The 7500-nt window shown below is 48.8% G+C and overlaps 1 pseudogene; it reads right to left on the bottom strand.

Moving 5' to 3' along the window:
* The window catches only part of LOC115122444 (TRAF2 and NCK-interacting protein kinase-like), a 52808-nt pseudogene that overhangs the window by 31925 nt on the left and 13383 nt on the right, over positions 1 to 7500 (bottom strand).

The following is a 7500-nucleotide window of genomic DNA, read 5'->3' as shown; positions in this document are numbered from 1 at the left end:
CAATCACTTAGATCATGTATTTCAGGTAGAGATACCTAGAAATGTCATTTCAATAATTGAACTTGTGTTAGTCAACAAGTTGTTGACTAACCAAAATGTTGGTTAATCTCTCAGCACTAAATATTAGCAATACTTACCCTGAGGATCTCTCTGCAGATGTAGGCAGTCCACTCCTCCTTTAGTGAGTTCCCCTTGGTGTTCTTAATCAGATCTGTTATTGAGCCCGCCCCACAGAACTCCATCACCAACTACAGAGACAGATTGAGACAGAGAGAGACAGAGAGAGAGAGAGAGAGAGAGACAAAGAGAGAGACAAAGAGAGAGACAAAGAGAGAGACAAAGAGACAAAGAGAGAGAGAGAGAAAAATAGAGAGAGAGAGAGAGAGAGAGAGAGAGATAGAGACAAAGAGAGAGATAGAGACAAAGAGCGAGAGAGAGAGAGACAAAGAGGCAAAGAGAGAGACAAAAGAGAGACAAAGAAAGAGAGAGACAAAGAAAGAGAGAGGCAAAGAGAGAGAGAGAGAGACAAAGAGAGAGAGAGAAAGGGAGAGACAAAGAGAGAGAGAGACAAAGAGAGAGAGACAAAGAAAGAGAGAGACAAAGAGAGAGAGAGAGACAAAGAGAGAGAGAGAGAGAGAGAGAGAGACAAAGAGAGAGAGAGAGAGAGAGAGAGAGAGAGAGAGAGAGAGAGAGAGAGACAAAGAGAGAGACAAACAGAGAGAGAGAGACAAAGAGAGAGAGAGAGAGAGAGACAGAGAGAGAGAGAGAGAGAGAGAGAGACAAAGAGAGAGACAAAGAGAGAGAGAGAGACAAAGAGAGAGAGAGAAAAAGAGAGAGACAAAGAGAGAGAGAGAGAGAGAGAGAGAGAGACAGAGAGAGAGAGAGAGAGAGACAGAGAGAGAGAGACAAAAAGAGAGAGAGAGAGAGAGAGAGAGACAAAGACAACGAGAGAGAGAGAGAGAGAGACAAAGAGAGACAAAGACAATGAGAGAGAGAGAGAGAGACAAAGAGAGACAAAGACAATGAGAGAGAGAGAGAGAGAGAGAGAGAGAGAGAGAGAGAGAGAGAGAAAGGTTACCACACACACACACCTGTGCACATACGCACGCAGGCGCACATGGATGCAAACACACACACACACACGTACCCATAGCTGGTCGTCGATGCCAGGAGGGTTCTTCTTGACGAAGGCACCGTAGTAGGTGGCAATGTTCCGATGGTGGCTGTACTTCTTCAACATGTTGATCTCTGCTTTAATCTCCTCTTCCTCATCCTGGAACACACACACATTACAATTCTACACACACATATGCACCTTAGAATGTGTGTGTGTGTGTGTGTGTGTGTGTGTGTGTGTGTGTGTGTGTGTGTGTGTGTGTGTGTGTGTGTGTGTGTGTGTGTGTGTGTGTGTGTGACTTACCCCGGTGACATCCATGACCTTGATGGCTGCAAGTTGCCCTGTCTTGACATGACGACCCTGAGACAGATAGAAGATTATTAGTTAATGACCTAAGATTAAAGGAAAGTTCCTCCCCGTGTGATGCGTTTTGCAGGGGACGGGACGGGAGGAGGGAAGGGGAGGAGGGAAGGGGAGAAGGGGGAAGGGGAGGAGGGAAGGGGAGGGGAGGGGAGAAGGGGGAAGGGGAGGAGGGAAGGGGGAAGGGGAGGAGGGAAGGGGGAAGAGGAGGAGGGGGGAAGGAGGAGGAAGGGGGAAGGGGAGGAGGGAAGGGGGAAGAGGAGGGGGAAGAGGAAGGGGGGAGGGAACGGGGGGAGGGGGAAGGGGGAAGGGAAGGGGGGAGGGAGGGGAGGGAAGGGGGGGGAGGGGAGGGGAGGGGAGGGGAGAAGAGAAGAGAAGGAGGGAAGAGGAGGTGAGGGGAGGAGGTGAGGGGACGAGGGAAGGGGGAAGGGGAGGAGGGAAGGGGAGGGGAGGGGAGGAGGGAAGTGGGGAAGGGAAGGGGAGGGGAGGAGGGAAGGGGAGGAGGGAGGGGGATGGGGAGGGGAGTAGGGAAGGGGAGGGAAGGGGGAAGGGGAGGTGAGGAAAGAGGAGGTGAGGGGAGGAGGGAAAGGGACGAGGGAAGGGGAAGGGGAGGAGGGAAGGGGAGGGGAGGGAGGAGGGAAGTGGGGAAGGGAAAGGGAGGGGAGGGGAGGAGGGAAGGGGAGGAGGGAGGGGGATGGGGAGGGGAGTAGGGAAGGGGAGGGAAGGGGGGAAGGGAAGGGAAGGGAAAGCGAGAAGGAGAGGATGTGGGGAATTAAGCAATGACTAGTCACAGGCCAATGAGCTACCACTCTGACTCATACAGGCTACAGTAGAGTCCATAAGTTTCACCACACACACACACACACACACACACACACACACACACACACACACACACACACACACACACACACACACACGTTCTTGGAGACATTTTTTTCTTTTAGGATCACTCTGCCCCAATTCCACAACTACAAAAGACTCTTTGTTTGACAAAAACAATAGAATTACCAGAATACAGCAGTCTATTGACCTCAAAGTCCAACACACACACACACACACGTGTTGGTGGGGTGTGTGTGTGTCAACTCTCATAGCAAGGAAAGCCCTTCTCTTCCCTAAGTCGACTCATTCAGAATGTAAAGCATTGTTCCTTTTTTCATTCGTTAATTTGTTATTCTCGCCTTCCTGACCTAGATCTGCTGTCTCAAGCCTCATAGCACCAACCAGTTGACGAGTGTGTGTGCTCGTGGGTGTGTGCGCAATTGCTTGTGTGTGTGTATGTTTGTGTGTGTGCGTCCACTGCCAACTCCATTACACAGATCCCCTCAGATACATTTACTATGCAGGACACTTCCTGTCCGTAGCCTAGCAACAGGCCTGGCTGTCCAACGTACAGTGGCCAACACACACACATCAGGAGAGGAGAAGAAGTGAGCATTGTCCTGCTAGGGGTGAGGGGATAAGTGGGTGATGGGATGGACAGAATGACTGAAGGTTGGAGGCTATTTTTCCCCATTTCCATGACCACAGCAACCTTCCCCAGAGGAGGGAATGATGAGAGGAAACCACTTTCTCCCTCCCTCCTCTCCTGCACGGACTACCCAGTCTAAGACATGTATGCACAGACTACCCAGTCTAAGACATGCATACTGTTTGCAGTATGCACAGACTACCCAGTCTAAGAAATGCATACTGTTTTCAGTATGCACGGACTACCCAGTCTAAGACATGCATACTGTTTGCAGTATGCACGGACTACCCAGTCTAAGACATTCCTACTGTTTGCAGTATGCACAGACTACCCAGTCTAAGACATGCATATTGTGCACTGTTTATGACTACCCAGTCTAAGACATGAGTATGCCCAGTCTAAGACATTCCTACTGTTTGCAGTATGCACAGACTACCCAGTCTAAGACATGCATATTGTTTGCAGTATGCACGGACTACCCAGTCTAAGACATGCATGCTGTTTGCAGTATGCACGGACTACCCAGTCTAAGACATCTAAGACATGCATACTGTTTGCAGTATGCACGGACTACCCAGTCTAAGACATGCATACTGTTTGCAGTATGCACTGACTACCCAGTCTAAGACATGTATGCACAGACTACCCAGTCTAAGACATGCATACTGTTTGCAGTATGCACGGACTACCCAGTCTAAGACATGTATGCACAGACTACCCAGTCTAAGACATGCATACTGTTTGCAGTATGCACAGACTACCCAGTCTAAGACATGCATACTGTTTGCAGTATGCACAGACTACCCAGTCTAAGACATGCATACTGTTTGATGTATGCACAGACTAAGAGTCATGACATACAGTTTTGCAGTATGCACAGACTACCCAGTCTAAGACATGCATACTGTTTGCAGTATGCACAGACTACCCAGTCTAAGACATGCATACTGTTTGATGTATGCACAGACTACCCAGTCTAAGACATGCATACTGTTTGATGTATGCACAGACTACCCAGTCTAAGACATGCATACTGTTTGATGTATGCACAGACTACCCAGTCTAAGACATGCATACTGTTTGATGTATGCACAGACTACCCAGTCTAAGACATGCATACTGTTTGATGTATGCACAGACTACCCAGTCTAAGACATGCATACTGTTTGATGTATGCACAGACTACCCAGTCTAAGACATGCATACTGTTTGATGTATGCATGTATGCACAGACTACCAGTCTAAGACATGCATACTGTTTGATGTATGCACAGACTACCCAGTCTAAGACACTGTTTGATGTATACTGTTTGCATACTGTTTGATGTATGCACAGACTACCCAGTCTAAGACATGCATACTGTTTGATGTATGCACAGACTACCCAGTCTAAGACATGCATACTGTTTGATGTATGCACAGACTACCCAGTCTAAGACATGCATACTGTTTGATGTCTAAGACATGCATACTGTTTGATGTATGCACAGACTACCCAGTCTAAGACATGCATACTGTTTGATGTATGCACAGACTACCCAGTCTAAGACATGCATACTGTTTGATGTATGCACAGACTACCCAGTCTAAGACATGCATACTGTTTGATGTATGCACAGACTACCCAGTCTAAGACATGCATACTGTTTGATGTATGCACAGACTACCCAGTGTTTGACTGTTTGATGTATGCACAGACTACCCAGTCTAAGACATGCATACTGTTTGATGTATGCACAGACTACCCAGTCTAAGACATACCCAGTCTAAGACATGCATACTGTTTGATGTATGCACAGACTACCCAGTCTGTTTGATGTATGCACAGACTACCCAGTCTAAGACATGCATACTGTTTGATGTATGCACAGACTACCCAGTCTAAGACATGCATACTGTTTGATGTATGCACAGACTACCCAGTCTAAGACATGCATACTGTTTGCATATTGTGCCAAACACACACATACAAATACACACCACTCTCCTCTCTACATATACATGTAAAAATCGCAGGTTGACATATCTGCCTCACACGTTCCAAAATGTAAACATCCTCCCCTACACAGCTACACACACCAAGCCCCCCAACCTCCTCATAGAACCCAAACATTCTCCCCTCCACAGCTACACACACCAAGCCCCCCAACCTCCTCATAGAACCCAAACATCCTCCCCTCCCCTCTCTATCCTATATAATTCCCCGGGCATCAAAGAGCCAGTCTCTCTCCATATACCTCTGGGCCTGAAGCCTGGGATTATCCTAGCAGCCCAACCCAGCCATGGTGAGCCCTGAGCGGACAGAGCAGCAGGCAGAGCAGCATAATCCAGGCCCGTGCTCTGGAGCTACACAGGCTGTGTATAGTATATACTCTAAAGATGAGATGTGCACAAATATGCACACGTAAACACACGGAGGCATGCACAGACCCACATACACACACAGTCCGCAGTGGGAGCTGAAGAGGCAGGTTCAGCAAATCAGTGTCTCGCTCCAGCAGTTCTGGAGGTCAAATGAACAACAAGAGATTTACAGAGAGAGAGAGAGAGACAGAGAGAGAGGAGAGGCTACAGAGAGGAGAGGAGAGAAGGCTAAGGAGGGGAGAGGGGAGCGGAGAGGAGGCTAAGGAGAGGAGAGGGGAGAGGAGAGGGGAGAAGGCTAAGGAGGGGAGAGGGGACCGGAGAGGAGGCTAAGGAGAGGAGAGGGGAGCGGAGAGGAGGCTAAGGAGAGGAGAGGGGAGCGGAGAGGAGAGGGGAGAGGAGGCTAAGGAGAGGAGAGGGGAGCGGAGAGGAAAGGGGAGGGGAGCAGAGAGGAGGCTAAGGAGAGGAGAGGGGAGCGGAGAGGAGGCTAAGGAGAGGAGAGGGGAGCGGAGAGGAGGCTAAGGAGAGGAGAAAGGGCTAAAGACAGGAGGCTAAGAGAGGAGAGAGGGCTAAGGACAGGAGGCTAAGGAGAGGAGAGAGGGCTAAGGACAGGAGGCTAAGGAGAGGAGAGAGGGCTAAGGACAGGAGGCTAAGGAGAGGAGAGAGGGCTAAGGACAGGAGGCTAAGGAGAGGAGAGAGGGCTAAGGACAGGAGGCTAAGGAGAGGAGAGAGGGCTAAGGACAGGAGGCTAAGGAGAGAAGAGAGGGCTAAGGACAGGAGGCTAAGGAGAGGAGAGAGGGCTAAGGACAGGAGGCTAAGGAGAGGAGAGGCATATCATTATTGACATAATCCTGTCTCTCTCACACTGAAGCTATTATTGATATCAGGCTAATTGACCCAGTGAGGTCTGGGTGAGGGGTGCATTGTGGGTAAGTGGAGTGTGTAGCCTCGGGGGAGGAGGGCCTAATGAACACACTGCCACACACTGCCAGATGACTCATGGTAGGTGAAGAGATAACTATCTTTAAAGTTTTTCCACAGAAAAGGAAGGGGGAGGGAGAGAGAGAGGGGAGGGTGGGAGAGAGAGGGGAAAGAAAGCAGTAGAAAACAGGTGAGATTAGTTAAAGGAGTGGTGTTCTTTCCACAGTTCAAAATCCCAATCGAATCTCTGTTTGATTAAGACCTGCACCTTTCCCTAATAACAGTTTCCACTTTCCTTTTTTTAGTTGACCGATGATCATCAGAGACGCACAGACCACAAGCACGTCATGTACACACTGTACTACATATTGTACACACTGTACTACATACTGTACACACTGTACTACATACTGTACTACATACTGTACACACTGTACTACATACTGTACACACTGTACACACTGTACTACATACTGTACTACATACTGTACTACATACTGTACACACTGTACTACATACTGTACTACATACTGTACACACTGTACTACATACTGTACACACTGTACTACATACTGTACTACATACTGTACACACTGTACTACATACTGTACACACTGTACTACATACTGTACACTGTACACACTCTACGCGTGTGTGAATCCTACTCTAAAGTGTTGTGTGTCTTCTGTTTTTAAATAGTGGTATTGACACAAAGTGCCATGGTCAATCAGCACATCAATCCACCAGTAGTGTTCTCTGTGCCCGACCGGGTCTCTCCATAGGCAGTTAGAGTTTACAGTAGTGTTCTCTGTGCCCGACCGGGTCTCACCTTAGGTAGTCAGAGTTTACAGTAGTGTTCTCTGTGCCCGACCGGGTCTCACCTTAGGTAGTCAGAGTTTACAGTAGTGTTCTCTGTGCCCGACCGGGTCTCTCCTTAGGCAGTCAGAGTTTACAGTAGTGTTCTCTGTGCCCGACCGGGTCTCTCCTTCGGCAGTCAGAGTTTACAGTAGTGTTCTCTGTGCCCGACCGGGTCTCTCCTTCGGCAGTCAGAGTTTACAGTAGTGTTCTCTGTGCCAGACCAGTAGTGTTCTCTCCTCTCCTTAGGTAGTCAGAGTTTACAGTAGTGTTCTCTGTGCCCGACCGGGTCTCTCCTTAGGCAGTCAGAGTTTACAGTAGTGTTCTCTGTGCCCGACCGGGTCTCTCCTTCGGCAGTTAGAGTTTACAGTAGTGTTCTCTGTGCCCGATCGGGTCTCTCCTTCGGCAGTTA

Source organism: Oncorhynchus nerka, linkage group LG5 (assembly GCF_034236695.1).
Source record: "Oncorhynchus nerka isolate Pitt River linkage group LG5, Oner_Uvic_2.0, whole genome shotgun sequence".
In the NCBI taxonomy this organism is placed as follows: Eukaryota; Metazoa; Chordata; class Actinopteri; order Salmoniformes; family Salmonidae; genus Oncorhynchus; species Oncorhynchus nerka.
Note: the sequence above shows the minus strand (reverse complement) of the source record. Positions and strands in the feature narration are given on the sequence as shown.